Here is a 16,575-nt window from a genome sequence, read left to right on the forward strand (position 1 = left end):
GCAGGGCGGGTACGGGGTGCCTTGGCTCGAGCAGAAGTTTCACAAGCCAGTACATATTCTTTACAATCTTTCGCTACGGTTGGCCACTAAAAATTCCTGGTTACTAATCGGAGGGTATCGCCGATACCAGGGTGACCTGCCAGCACAGAATTGTGGGATTCCTGGAGTACTCATAGGCGAAGTGAGAGGGCGACAAACAGTTTATGGTCAGGAGTGGTTTCAGGAGCTTGGTCTTGGGTATTTTGGACCTCTTCTATCAAATCTAAGGAACCAGATGGCATAATAATGCCTTTAGCTAAAATATGAACTGGTTCAGAGTTTTCAGACTGAGAGGGACAGAAGCTACGGGAAAGTGTATCAGCTTTTGTGTTTTTGGTACCGGGCCGGAATGTTACCACAAAATCAAATCTGGAGAAGAACAATGCCCACCTAGCTTGCCTAGGATTGAGTCTCTTAGCAGATTCCAGATAAGTGAGGTTCTTATGGTCTGTGATGACTGTGACCTTATGTTTGGCGCCTTCGAGGAAGTGGCGCCTTCGAGGAAGTGGCGCCATTCCTCAAAGGCCCATTTAATTGCCAACAGATCACGATTACCAATGTCATAATTTCTCTCTGTGGGAGAAAACTTGCGGGAAAAGAAGGCACAAGGATGAAGCTGAGTGAGAGACGGAGTACCTTGTCATAGCACCGCTCCCACTCCAACCTCGGATGCATCGACTTCTACAATAAACGGACGCATAAGGTCAGGCTGAACCAGAATCGGGTCTGAGGAAAAGCATTCTTTTAATGTAGAGAAGGCATGGATCGCCTCTGTCTTCCAATTAACCCCATCAGCCCCCTTTTTAGTCAAATCGGTGAGGGGTTTGGCAATTTTGGAAAAATCTCCAATAAATTTGCGATAATAATTAGCAAACCCAAGGAAACGCTGCAAGGCTTTCAGAGACTTGAGTTGCACCCACTCCTTAATCGGTTGAAGCTTAGAGGGATCCATGCGGAAGCCTTCTGCAGACAAAATATAACCCAGGAAATTAACCTCTGCCTCAAAAAAAACACATTTCTCATATTTAGCAAATAGAGAGTTCTCCCTGAGTCTCTGGAGTACAGTGCATACATGTTGGACATGTGACGTAGCATCAGAAGAATAAATCAGGATGTCATCAAGATAGACCACCTCATATTGACCACAAATATCTCTGAAAATGTCATTAACAAAGTTCTGAAAGACAGCCAGCGCATTACTTAACTCAAAAGGCAGTAGCAAGTACTCATAGTGTCCCTCTGGAGTGTTAAATGCTGTTTTCCACTCATCTCCTTCTCTGATGCGGATTAGGTTATATGCTCCCCTGAGATCCAGCTTGGTGAATCACCGGGCTCCTATGAGCTGGTTAAAGAGATCGGGGATGAGTGGCAGAGGGTACTGATTCTTTACAGTAATAGCATTAAGTTCACGGTAGTCAGTAAAAGGTCTGAGGACACCATCTTTTTTATCAATGAAAAAGAATCCAGCGCCGACTGGTGACCTGGATGGTCTGATAAACCCTCTCTGCAGACTGTCTTCTATATAATCTTTCATGGCCTGATGCTCTGGGACAGAAAGATTATACGTTTTACCCTTGGAAAGTCGGGAACTGGGGACCAAATCTATGGGGCAGTCATAATCTCTGTGCGGAGGTAATTTTTCAGATTCAGATACAGAAAACACATCAGCAAATTCTCTGAATGCATAAGGTATGAAGATAGGTTCAGCTCTAGTCAGGTTAACAGATAAAGACATAAACGTCTCCTGACACTGAGGGCTCCAGTGCACAATCTCACCCTGGTGCCAGTCTATGACCGGGTTATGTTGCGCAGCCATGGCATGCCCAGTACCACTGCTGACATTAGATTCTCAAGAACAAAAAATGACACAGATTCTACATGCAGAGCCCCAACAAACATGGAGATCTCTGGAGTTACAAAATTAACCACACCCTGTGTGAGAGGTGTACTATCAATAGCAGATATTCTAATGGGAGCATTCAATCTTAGCAAAGTCAAACCCAGCTCTTTTGCTACAATAGTGTCTATGAAATTAGCTGCAGAGCCACAATCAACAAAGGCCTGCAGCCGTAAAGATTTTCCCTGCTGCGACAATGAGACAGGTAACATTAACCTCATAGGGTCTGCAGGGAGTACCTGGGCACCTGATTGGGTATCCTGGGGCCCACTCAGGTGGTGCTGCTGCCTTGGAAGTGATTGCCTCTGAGATCCAGTCACTCCATGTTTGGCTTAACAACGTGATCTTCTCCCTTGCAGTCGACGGGACTCTGGACACGATGAGGTAGGTGCTGCAGGGGCTTGAACTTGAGCAGACCTGAGATTCTGCACTTGCTGTGCAAGTCCATGAACAAGGCCAGAAAGGGTGTGCACCTGGTTTAGCACAGCATGGAGAGAATGCATTTGTTTTTTCTCCTTGTTAGATGGGCCAGAGATAATGTAACGCCTGCCTGTATCCACAGACTCAGACGGGCTGTAATGAACAGGCTAGAGGGAAGCCACTCACCAAGCAGGACCCCCAGAACCCTGAAACCCTTTAACCCCTATACAGGGATTTGGAATTACACAGGGCCCTGGAGATCCCTACCTGTGGAAGGCTGCAGTCCAATGAGAGTAGTCGCCAGGCAGGGTCAAACCAGAAATAGCAGAACAGGGACAGAATCGGCAGGCAAGGACGTAATCAGAAAACGTAGCAGAGGTCAAATCCGGATCGGGCAGCGACGTACAAAAACAGCAGGCAGAAGGGTAGTCAGAAAACACGCAGAAGTCAGCACAAAGGAATCACAAAACAAAATAGGGAGGGCCAGGAGCCAGGAAATCAGAACTATCTCTGGCAGAGGTCAGCAGACAGGAGGGGAACTAAGAAGTGTGTGGTGTCTTCCCATTGGCTGTAGGTGAACGCTGGCAACTTCAGCTGGAAGACACACGCCACCCACAGTCAACCAGTGGTACTGCAGATCCCAAGATAACCCAGCCCAGTGGATGATGGGAGAATGCGCCCACCGGTGGCGCTGGCATCGACTCCTCTCCCATCACCAGCACCATCCATGGCAGGAACACGGCGTCGCCTGGCGATCGGAGCAGAAGTCGTTGGAGCGGACTCCTGTGGTGATGTAACAGTTAGTCAGTATTAATGGGGAAGAGTTCCACATTTCCCACGCTTTAGTAAATTTCTCCGGGCATCCTCGATTATGGTACACAGTCCACTCATAGGGAAGCATTGCATTCACTAACTATCGATGCTCGCACCGTAGGGGTAGAGCTGCCCATCCACCATAAGGCTATAAGCAGCAGAATTATTCGGATATCCCTTTCTACTATAACATTTTCTGGTCCCATCTAATATATAAACCTGAGTGTATGTATATGTGTATATGTGTGTGTGTGTATGTCTACTAAAGGAATTCGCACTGTCACATTTACAATCATGAAATTTTGCACAGATACACCATGTGACTCAAGGAATGTTATAGACTATGTTTTGATGGGAAAAATTAACCCCGCGCTTTACAGTTAGTCTCAAAAAAACCTGTCTCCATTAAAGTTAATAGAACTGCAAGCTATTAGGTTATTAATAGGAGCTGTAATTGGTTGCTATAGGAACAAAATAAATTGTTAGTATAAGAAGCTTATGTGTGAGGTAATATGATGTCGGTGGGGAGACAGATAGATAGAGACAGAAAGAGACAGACAGAGACACAGACAGAGACAGAGAGAGAGACAGACAGAGAAAGAGACAGAGAGAGAGACAGATAGTCAAAGAGACAGACAAAGGCAGACAGACACAGACAGACAGGGAAAGAGACAGGCAGACAGGGAAAGAAACAGAAAGAGAAAGACAGGGAAAGAGACAGACAGACAGGGACAGAGACAGGGAAAGAGACAGACGGGGAAAGAGACAGATGGGAAAGAGACAGATGGAAAAGAGACAGATGGGAAAGAGACAGAGACAAGTAAAGAGACAGGGAAAGAGACAGAGACAAGTAAAGAGACAGGAAAAGAGACAGAGACAAGTAAAGAGACAGGGAAAGAGACAGAAACAGACAGTGAAAGAGATAGATGAGGAAAAAGATAGATGGGGAAAGAGACTGGCGGGGAAAGAGACAGACCTGGAATGAGACAGACCTGGAATGAGACAAACGGGGAAAGAGACTGATAGACACAGACAGACACAGAGATAGAGACAGACACAGAGATAGAAAGAGAGACAGAGAGACTGATACAGAGACAGACAGAGAGATTGATACAGAGACAGACAGAGAGACTGATACAGACAGACAGAGACAGACACACAGACACACAAAGACAGACAGACACCGGGAGACCGGGAGAGAGACAGAGAGACAGTTACTATCCTGGGCAACGCCCGGGTAGTACAGCTAGTTCATAATATTTGTGTGTTTTTCTCGGGCACCATGGCCAGGTTCCGACGGTCACCTCTGTAATACTTTATAAATTTGCTTCTGTTATGAAGTATTATCTGAGGCTAAATTAAATTTCCCTCTAAGTACTTTTCAAGTAATATCAGATTACCATAAAACCTTTTAGATAGTCTCCTTTCAAATGTGTTTGTCTACGTCTCTGCCTTGTTCAGTATGTAGAGCAGTTTTATAGCATGTAATAAAGAAAATGATTGTAGCATTATTTCAGATTTCATTCCTACAGCCTTCTGCACTATAAATATTTTCTAATAAATCCTTGTTCCTGCAAAGATCTATAGCTCCTTAGAAACATATTGACCCGCATCTCAACCGCTGATTTGGTTTTAGTATTCATTTCAGTTTTTTCTCCTAGAGCAGGGCATACTTATTATGCTATTCTTTACATTTTCTGCATACTTCATAAAGCTTTCTACTTCTCATCTCTACTATCCTACATTCCTGACAAGTGCACTTGACAATTGAATGGTCAGTTGCGTTTCGTAGCGTCCAACAAATGTTTACTGAAAGGAGTCAGGGTAGTAAACAGAAGGTTTTCTTATTACTTTTGATCATTTGTGCTTTCAAAAACATTTGCTTTCTAGTGCCTTCAAACATCATGTCAATGTTTACAATCTTTGATGTAGACGTCCTTTGTAGTTCAAAACCACATTGAATGCAGCAGTGCTCTAGGTAGTAAGATTCAGAAAGGTAATATTGAAATAGATTTGATGTGAAGATATCTGTAGGGATAGTGTTGGACGAAAATGCATAGTATCACTTGTTACAGCCTCACATTAAGGAAAGCCAAGTAAACAGATATCAAAGGTCATTGAGGCATTTATAGATTAGATAGTGCATGGGGTTATGTGAATAGGAGGTTAACTACAGTCAAAACATATTTTATTGAGCTCGAATACTGACTAAATGTTTTGCAGACATCAAAAAATGATGTTTCTTTATTATTTTATTTAAAAACAAAGGACAGCCATATTGAGTTGTCCCATTACTGCAACTTTCCTGGTAGACTGTATAGAATATCCCAAAAATGTCAGATAAAATAACTCTGTACCACCTCTGTAAATCAAAGATTAAGTGAATATGCCAGAAGTAACTTCTTTAGGCTGATACCACATCTATATTGAGTATTGTCTGGATATGCAATACATTTTTAAAATGGGAACACCATTTTAAAGGAATTTATTCAGTTAAGCCACAAAAAAATGGGTAGAATTTGCACTTATGTTGGGCATAAAAGTTTCATTTAGAAAATACCTTGAAAATCTAGTTTTTATGGACCTTACTGTGACATCTGTCAGAGTTTGAAGGCTTAAAAAGGCTACACCGGACATAGAGATGAGCAAACCTAAAGCTCGAAGTTCAGGTTCGGAAACCGACTGCCAAAAATACAAGGTTCGGGTTTGAAGTTCGAGCAAGTGATGAGTAGGAACCACTCAAGCAAGCAGCGCTGTGCTTGGGTATGAGTGATGCTCAGCCCTGTGCGAGCCATGTGCAGTGTTTGATCGGCTTACATTTTGGGTAAAATCAGTGTAATCAGATGCAGTGTACACACACAACCCCCCCAAAAAAAAATTATAAACCCCACCGACCATACTCCGGAAGTGTTTTGCTTATGGACCATTAGCATTACACTTCCGGGGTGGAGCAAAGTTTATAATTTTTTTTGGGGGGGGGGGGTTTGTCTGTGTGTACTATATTTGTTCACACGCTGATTTTACCTCAAATGTGAGCTGATCAAACACTGCACGCGGCTCGCAAAGGGCTGAGCATCACTCATACCCAAGCACAGTGCTGCTGGATTGAATCATTCTTACTTGTCATTTGCTTGAACCTCCGACCAAAACCTTGTGTTTTTTAGAAGTCGGTTTCCGAACCCGAACCTCGAGCCTCAGATTAACTCATTTCTGGTTAAGATGAGTATTCTTTTCTTGTTTTACATCATTTTAATCAATTCTATTCAGCCAGACAGTGCTTTTAAGACACTATACAGTTTGTCCACCCATATCCTGTCCACCGCCATTAATTTGAGAACGGCGGCAGCTATAGGCATAGAAGTGATGTTTAGGTATAGTAAAGTATCCATGCGCTACGCAATGAAACCACCTATAGCGCCACCTGGTGGAAAACAACGGAGTTAGCATTTTTATCTCGAAAACAGAAGGAGATAGAGAAAAAAGTGAATGACAAAGTTGTAGGGCATCATCAATTCAATACGAATTGATACCTTGCATACAGAAATGCTATGATTAAAATGTATAAAACTCACAAGGCTGCGGACGTTAAGCGATACCTCATGGAGACCTTCCTACAAGTCACTGGGTATGGTGGCTGCGTGGAGTGGCCTCCATGCTCACCTGACCTGACCCCATTGGACTTCTTTCTGTGAGGTCACATCAAACAGCAGGTGTATGCAACCCCTCCACCAACATTGCAGGACCTATGACGACGTATCACAGATGCTTGTGCAAACGTGTCACCTACCATATTGCACAACGTGCAGCAAGATACAGTATGCTGTCCAGGGTCCAGATGTGCATTGTAGCTGTCAGTGGCCAGTTTGAGCATCAAAGTTAAATGAGCGCCATATCCGTGACCAGCAATCAATGTTTTTTTTGGGGGGGGCATGGGTTTCATATCATAGCATTTCTATATGCAAGGTGTCGATGTGTATTGAATTAATGATGCCCTACAATTTTTTAATCCACTTTTATTCATTCCATTTTCGAGATAAAAATGCTAACTCCGTTGTTTTCCACCAGGTGGTGCTATACATGGTTTCATTGTGTAGCACATGGCTACTTTACTATACCTAGACACCCCTTCTATGCATATAGCTTCGGCCGTTCTCAAGTTAATGGCGGTGGACAGGATATGGGTGGACACACTGTATAGTTACAACAGATATCTTCTTACTTATCGTCTACCCTATTTTTATACAATAGTCTGATTTTCACATTGACTATTGTTGCTAAAGAATAAGTCATATCTCATGCTAATATTATACATACAAGGATTAAAATGTGTTTTTAGTAGTTTATTTACTGGGGAGACAGAATTTGAGGCCACCCAGCATGTGACATTTTAGTGGTAATGAAATAAAAATATCCAAAGGTAGAACACCCCTTCAATTACCCACTGAACGACATCTTTAACCACATCCATTGACACATTTGTAGTTAACTGAGGTCTCTTCCAACTTACCCCGGGGAGTACACATAGCTCTATCGCCAGCTTACACATATTCTTCTTAGTAGAAACAAATTGTCAGAGATGAAAGGTTTCTTCAAGATTACCCTGTAATTAAGAAAAGCACATACAAAATTGTTTTAGAAACGGGGTGGAAAACGAGGAAGCTTGAAAGGAATATTGAGCCAAATGTCTGACTATGTGAATGCAGTCTGTGGCACTCGAGTTAATCACGCAGTGAAAGAGATGATATAAAAGGACTTCATTGATTTATTTATTGAATCTTTCGTCTCTGGAAGCCTCTTGGACTGATTATCACACCAAGAATTACAGCTTTGCATATAAACAATTTAGAAATGCAGATTAAATGTGCATTATGAATGTTATGTTCCCAGAGGACACAACTGATTTGACAGGAGATATACCGTATGTTTTCAGAATGGTGAGATACAGAACGTATGCCGCTGCTATCTCCTATGTCCTTTATTCCATCATATTGTTTATATTAGCGCTCTAGCACATTCTAATTTATCACCCAATTGGAAAGTGCTTTATGGCTGCAATGATTCAACCCCCAAGTGATTTAAAGAAAGACATAGCGATACAAATTAAACCATGTTACCTTACAGTATTCCTTTATTTCCCGCACATTTCTTTTCTTATATAGATGGCAGGTCGCAAAGGATAATATTGCGGGGTTGTAGGAAAAATATATTATCAGTGACTTATTTCATTGTTCGCTCCAAAGACATGCACAATATTATCAGTTATGTGCTGTAGTCTTGAAGTAATAATCTACTGGACGATATTTGTGTTGCTGTTAGATCTGTCACGGATATTTTGACTGTTTAGGAAAATAGGTGAGGATGGTACGAGTATTCTGATATCAAGAGAAATAAATGGTTATATGAAGAAAGTTTCACCAGTTCTTGAGTTAACTTCATACTTTCATATACTTCAGGATTTTATTTGTATATTTTAAGTTACATTAAGTTTTGAAAAATATTAAAAACATTTCGGGGCGACTCATTCACAATCTATAAATTGCTGAAACTTTTATAAATATAAAGATGTAAAACAATCCTAGCAAGTTCAGGCATTAACTCAATATTAATCATAAAGGGAATAACTATTTGTTAAGACCATAAACAATTCCCATAAAAATATATATATTTTTAAAAGAAAATTAGAAAATATTAAAAAGTATTAACCTAAGGACAAAGAACACACAGGAACAGACAAAAATATAATCATAATGCACTACAAATCGACAGTATGAGCCTACAGATAACCTCAAATGACCCTACCCCACTATTGCCCTACCTGACAATGGAGTGCGACCTATGTTATGATGCCCCCGTTCAACAATGGCTGTCCCTCCCTCACATTCAAATTGCCTAACATTGGCACCCAACAATAAGGAGTGAAGGAAATGAAGAGGGGAACCAAGGGATTCCATAACCAAGAATCAGCAAAAACATTAGTGCATGCCCTTATTATCTCCCGTCATGACTACTGCAACCTCCTGCTCTCTGGCCTCCCTTCTAACACTTTTGAACCCTTGCAATCTATCCTGAACTCTGCGGCCCGATTAATCCACCTCTCTCCGCACTATTCCTTAGCTTGCCACACTGTCAATCCCTTCACTGGCTTCCCATTGCCCAACAACTCCAGTACAAAGCACTAACCATGACATACAAAGCCATGCACAACCTGTCTCCTTCATACATCTGTGACCTAGTCTCCCGGTACCTACCTGCACACAACCTCAGATCCTCATAAGATCTTTTTCTCCATTCTTATCTTATCTCCTCTTCCCATAATCGTATACAAGATTTCTCCCGCGCCTCCCCCATAGTCTGGAATGCTCTTACCCCAATATATCAGACTCTCAGCTACTGTGGAAAGTTTCAAAAAGAGCCTGAAGACCCACCTCTTCCGACAAGCCTACAACCTACAGTAACCCTCAGACCAGTACACCACTGTGCAACTAGCTCTGTCCTCACCTACTGTACCCTTACCCATCCCTTGTAGACTGTGATTCTTAATGGGCAGGGTCCTCTCTCCTCCTGTATCAGTCTATGCCTTGTATTGCTCATGATTATTGTACTTGCTTTTATGTATGCCCTTCTCACTTAAGCAGGAAAGTTGCTCTCTACGACACATTGCAAGATGCAAAGACATTTATTTGGAAATTGGACCTAAGTGAAAATTCTGTAACATGTCACACATATGATGTGCCACTTTATAAAGTTCTTCCGTGGCAGGGGAACCATAGGACCAATGGAGAACAGTGCTAGCTCAGCACCCACTATAGTATGCTCTGCATATAATTAATACATTGATCACAGAATTTCTTTTACAATACAAGCAGACGCTGTTGTAGACAATAACAATTATTAGCAGTATAAAGTCCATAACACAAATCTACAGTACAATATATGACATCTTATTCTAAATCCATGGGCATTAACATAGATTGGTCCTCCCTTTCTAGGTAAAACTGCCCACACTTCAATTGGAAGTTTTTTCACATGATTTTGGTGCACTTTTTGATTTGACCATTTATCCAAAAGAGCATTTTACAAAATGTTTTAGTATAGTAAAGCTTTAAAATATCCTTTTACTATAACTAAGGGGCTTATGAAAATCCCATAAAAACACCTTTATAGTTTTACCCCTCCTCCACCAAGCTTTACTATTGGCATAAGGCAATTTGGCATTCTCCGATAATATTCTGCTGCATTCACTAATCCCAAACATCCATCAGCTCGAGAAGCTTGATTTGTTACTCCTCAGATGAAGTTTCCACTGCTCCAGAGTCCAGTTGTGGTTACTTTACAGCACCTCATCCAACATCTAATACTGTGCTTGGTGATGTGGGGCTTCCATGCAGCTTTGGGGCTATGGAAACTCATGTCCTGAAGCTTCCAGTGCAAAAAGGAGGTTTAGACTGCAGTTATGGATTCAGTAGAGTATCAGTGTCTTAAATGCCTTTTGCTCCACAGCACTTGTTGACCCGCTGTATATCTTTACATGGTCTCCTCTTCGTAACTGAGTTACTGAGTAAATAAAAAACCTGAATTCAATGAGTAAAGAGATGTACGCTAATACTTTTTTCATAAAGTGTATATATGCAGTATATTTTGTTTACATTATTAAAAATGTTTTTTATTTTAATACCTTAAAGGCAACCAACCATCAGGATTTTGCCCTAAAAGATAGTGAAAGTGCTTTAATGGCGCTAGGATACTGATTAAAATGATACCTTTTGATAAGAAATCTGAGGCTTGATTGCAGAATAACCCTCATTCAAACATTCAGAAATGATGTCATTTGTGCACAGACTTGAGCATCCGGGTGGGACTTTGTGGTTGGATCCTCTGAGATAATTCCTCCTCCTACCTTGCCTCATTTTTTTAATTTAAATTTTGCCATTATTGATGTTGGTGGCGCATGCACATTGCTATTGTTATGTTATCTTACCCGCTCCTAGTCATCTTCACAGTGTCCTCAGTAAAATGGTGCTAGAAAATGCAGTACGTGCATGCGCTGATTCTGACCCAATTTTATTGAAGAAAATGTCAAAATAACAATGTGAATGGACCACCAACAGCAGTATTGGTGGCTATGGCAAAAAAAAATAAATAAATGAAGAGAAGGATGCAAAGCAGGAGGAGAAATCATCACAGAGAACCCGACCCACAAAGTCCTGCACCGATCTCAAGCCACTACCCCAATGACATATTTTCTGAAGGAAACAAGGATTATTCTACATTCAAGCCTCGGATTTCAGAACTAAAGGTGTCATTTAAAAAAGTATCATAGCACCTTTATAGCATTGCCTCTAGTTAAAAGGGCAAAAACCTGATGGTTGGTTCTCTTTAAAGTGTACCCATCATTTAAATTATTATTTCATAAATCAATAGTACACATGAAAATAAGCAACTTTGTAAATTATTTTATCAAACAAATTTGCTTCTTTGCTTACATAATTGATCGGTTATTATCACAATTCTCAATTCTCAGGAAAAATATATTTTCAGTGAAGATTTTCCCATTACTGAGATAGGAGATGGCAGTTGGTGCTGATAATATTCTATGTGGATAGAAGACTGAGGAGGGGGCATAGCTCTGCCTCAGGCTTCTCCGTCTGCCTCTAGCTCCTCCCTCTGCTTCTAGCTTCTGCCAATGCCTCTTGCTCCTCCCTCTGATTCTAGCTTCTCCCAATGCCTCTAGATCCTACTTCTTTCTCTAGCTCCTCCCTCTGCCTCTAGCTTCTCCCTCTGCATCTAGCTTTTCCTCTGCTTCTAGCTTCTCCCTCTGCCTCTAATGCCTCCCTCTGCTTCTAGCTTTTCCCTCTGTCTCTAGCTCATTCCTCTGCCTCTAGCTTCTTTCTCTAGATAAACAGGAAAAATACCACCAATAACACCCCTATAGGGAATACATCAGAAATAGCTAGAGGGTGGATACATTCTTGTGAAAGAAAAAACGACCTAAAATGTAACTTTTAATGTGTATAATTAGAAAATGACAAACAAGTCATTAAATAAAAACGTGTCATAAAATCAAAGACACACATTAAGCTCAAATGGGCTAGGGATAGGTGTCAGGCACATATAAACAAACGTCCCAAATATCCAAACAATGGTGACTAGGATATAAAATCCCGTACCACCCACATAAGGAACCGCCGTTTTTGTCTGGTGATCGGGTTCAAAATAATGGGACTCCTGATACCGGTAAGTGACCTCAAAATTGGAGCAGGGATCCCACCTTCTTCACAATGATATGGGTCCCCCCCAAAAGCAACAAAGAAAGGTCTTACCGCATTCAGATGTTGGGCATCAATAAATGGTCAGAGAAAGGCTAAAGAAAATTGGTCACCATCTAGTGGTTTCATAAATACCAGATCACGCCTTACTGCTGCTTGATATACACTTTAGCAGAGAGAACGCATCAACCCAATGCATTTCATATTATTCAATACTCATCAGGGCAGTTTTCTGTGATTCTCTGCATAGCGTCTTTTTCTGACACCTGACTTGCCTTTGCCTTTGTCTTTGCCTGACACCTATCCCTAGCCCATTTGAGCTTAGTGGCTATTGAGGATTGTGTGTCTTTGATTTTATGACTCGTTTTTATTTAATGACTTGTTTGTCATTTTTTAATTATACACATTAAAAGTTACATTTTAGGTCATTTTTTTCTTTCACAAGAATGTATCCACCCTCTAGCTATTTCTGATGTATTCCCTATAGGGGTGTTATTGGTGGTATTTTTCCTGTTTATCTAGAGAGAGAAGCTAGAGGCAGAGGGATGAGCTGATAGCTTCTCTCTCTGCATCTAGCTTTCCCTCTCCATCTAGATTTCCTTTGCCTCTAGCTTCTCCCTCAACCTCTAGCTTCTCCCTCTGCCTCTAATGTCTCCCTCTGATTCTAGCTTCTCCACCTGTCTCTAGCTCATCCCTTTGCCTCTAGCTTCTCCCTCTGTCTCTAGCTCATCCCTCTGTGTCTAGCTCATCCCTCTGCCTCCAGCTTCCTCCTCTGCCTCTAGCTTCTCCCTCTGCCGCTAACATGTCCCTCTGCTTCTAGCTTCTTCCTCTGCCTGTAGCTCAGCCCTCTGCCTCTAGCTTCCCCCTCTGCTGCTAGCTTCTCCCTTGGCCACTAACTCTTCCCTCAGCCGCTAGCTTCTCCTCCTGCTTCTAACTTTCCCTCTGCCTCTAGCTCCTCCTTTTGCCTCTAGCTCCTCCCTCTTCCAGTCATCATAGAATCTCATAAGTAACAATTGCCATCTCCTATCTCAGTAATGGGAAAGTCTTCACTGAATACTGAATTTGACCTCAGAAATGAGAATTTTAATAACTCTGCTCAATTCTGGCAGAGAAAGAACAACATTTGACTGATAATATATATTACAAGGTTAATTATTTTTATGTGTACTATGGATTTATGATATTAAAATTAAAACAACGATTACACATTAAAGGTCAAATCTAGGGAACTCAACAAATGTATTTTTGATCCAGACATGAACCAAAGAAGTCATGTACAGAATCAATTGCCTCCTGTCTTTTACCAGCACTGTGATTTCTTTTGACTTTTGTATGTGGCCTGTAACATGCTAATGCTTTACATTTTGCTTTGTACCTTCCATACTCAGCTGTATTCTCTAACTCTCCCTTTAGTGAGCCAAGGCCAGTTTCCAGTAACACAGAATGTTACAGCTATTGAAGGAGGAACGGTGAACCTGACTTGTCGCGTTGATCAAAATGATAACACCTCCCTCCAGTGGTCAAACCCGGCTCAGCAGACCCTCTACTTTGATGACAAAAAAGGTAATCCTATTTTTAATATTATAAATCTTCATCGCTATGTCATACACATGTAAACTCTTTCCATTTCCCCCTATATTATACCATGCATTCAATCCCTTGGAATATTTTTATCCTGACTTCTTGCTATTTTGATACGTCTGACAAATGCAGAGAGAAGGTTTCTGACTGTTGAGATGTAACATGAAAAGCCTTTTGCTGTGAGGCTTTGTAGGTCTTATGAATAGAGTCTTCACTGAGCTTTAGCTGAGAAATTCCTTAGCCGATGCTCAGGAATATACCTCATATAGAGAATATGTACTACTCGCTAACAATAAGCTTGCTGGTTAAGATTGCGGTCTCTTTCTCTGTCGAGAATAATTGAGAATGTTGCAGTAAGTGTTAAATGAAAAGCTTACATGTACGTTGGAGGATGCTCGAAGGTCTGCAGGCACTGACAATGTGAGAAACGTTAGGATGGCTTAGATAAACTTATATTTCGCTATCTCGACTATATTCTACCAAATCCGAACAGAACAGCAAAGTTTTAATACTAATTTCCTGTGAAGTCTAGAAAGAGAGCAAAAAGAAAAAAGAAAAAACAAAGTCCCATTCAGTTTTGCCAAAGGGTTTGAACATGAAATACTTCCATTAGCATTTCACAAGAAGCAGCGTGGAATCAGCTACAAAGTTGATTCAGATCATTCATTTGATTAGAAAAAATAGTGTTAATGTGTATGTGTTTCCTCTTCTTCTGAGAGTTTGCACTTGTCCTCATGCCTCTCCTGCTTTTTTGTAATGAGATGTCAACATTGGTATTCGGAACTGGATTTGAATCATATTAAAGATTTCTAGAAAATAAATTATTTGAATTTCAGTGTCTCTAGTAATATATGGGATTACCGTATTTTTCATTTTATAAGACGCACCGGATTATTAGACGCATCCCAAAATTTAGAGGAGGAAGATAGGAAAAAATAATTTTTAATGATAAAATGAGGGTCTGTCTTATAATCCTGGTGCGACGTAATCCTAATTCTCACAGAAGGTAGAGTCAGCGATGCTGCGGGCTCAAATGAGGGGGTGTTGCTGGTCAGGTGGGTTGGCGATACTGCGGGCTCAGGGGTGTCGCGTCGGCGGGCGCCATTGATCTGCTGGCGGGCTGCTGGGGCGTCAGTGCAGTGGAGCAACTCAGGAGGGTCATAGGACAAAGTATCTCAGCAGCGTGTGCCATTAATATGACTGCGGGCTCTGTTGCATCATCCGCGGTTGATGAGATGGCTATTAAGAAAATAGCTGCGGAGGCAGTGCTCACGCAGATAGGACTCTGTGGCCATTTTCTTTAAGTCTATTGCAGTAGTCTGTGCATGTGACTCCTCCACAGCTATTTTCTTGATGTCCCTCGTGTCAACTGCAGGCAATTTTATGGAGCCCGCAGTCAGATCAATGCACCTGCCGCCAAGACATCCTGTCCTGTGACCCTCCTGAGCCGCTCCACTGCTCCTCTGAGCCCTCAGTATTGCCGACCCTGCCTCCTATGACGCCGCTCTACCACTGCTATCCCAGTAAGCCATATCCAAATCGTAAGTTGACCTCCATTTTACCCCCAATTTTTGGGAAAAAAGTGCATCTTATAATCCAGAAAATATGGTATTTATTAAGAAAAATATCACCATGATACAGTAATTTGCCTTTTAGGAACTCCATGTGGCTATAAAGATACTAAGTGGATATTAATAGGGACCTTCAAACTTCAAAGAGATTGGGCTTCTGATAAATGTCTGCAGTCACTCCATGTGACTACAGACGTCTAAATCCTTATGGCACACCGCACACTCTCAGGATTCTGCAATTTTGCCGGTGAGAGCAAGTGCTCCTCAAGTATGCAAATTTCATACATGCGATCACATGCAGACTAGACATGTTTGACATTTCTCAATACAAGTAAATTGAGCTAGGAAGAGCAGGTATAGTGAGAATGTTGTCAAAAGTATGCAAATTGCATACAAACAGTCATGTGACCGCCCACAACACCAGAAAACTCTGGCAGTGGGAGGTACACACACTTCAAGGGTTTAGAAATATGCAGTCACATGGCTACTATAGGCTTAAATAAGATTATGGGACAACCCCTTTAAGAATCACTTTTGCCTTTAGTTACAAGAAAATGTTAGCTAAAGTTTTAACTTCAGTAAAACTTGAAATCCAGCCCTGTCATTTACAGTACTCTACAAGGTTATTGAAATCCCCTTCTCTTCTTTGTTATACATGTACAAATGGAGAAAAGGTTAGCATGACTCAGATAGCAAAATCTTGGTAAGTTGTCAGAAAAAATTATTTTAAGAGCATTAAGATAACTTTAGATTGGAGAAGCCGATATTAAGTTATGTGTCAAATTACACTTTTTGTGTCAGGATTTTCCAGTGCTTCGCTATCTGAGTCAAGGTAACATTTTCTATTTCTTTACTTAGACTGTAGGGCAGATTTACTAAAGTGTTTACTCCAGATTTCTGGCTTAAAACACTTTGAAAAGTCTCAAAAATGTTTGCATTTTAAACTTTTTGGGTTTGTTCATGTTTTCACTCAAGTCCCAGTGACATA

This window comes from Anomaloglossus baeobatrachus, chromosome 2 (assembly GCF_048569485.1).
Source record: "Anomaloglossus baeobatrachus isolate aAnoBae1 chromosome 2, aAnoBae1.hap1, whole genome shotgun sequence".
NCBI lineage: Eukaryota > Metazoa > Chordata > Amphibia > Anura > Aromobatidae > Anomaloglossus > Anomaloglossus baeobatrachus.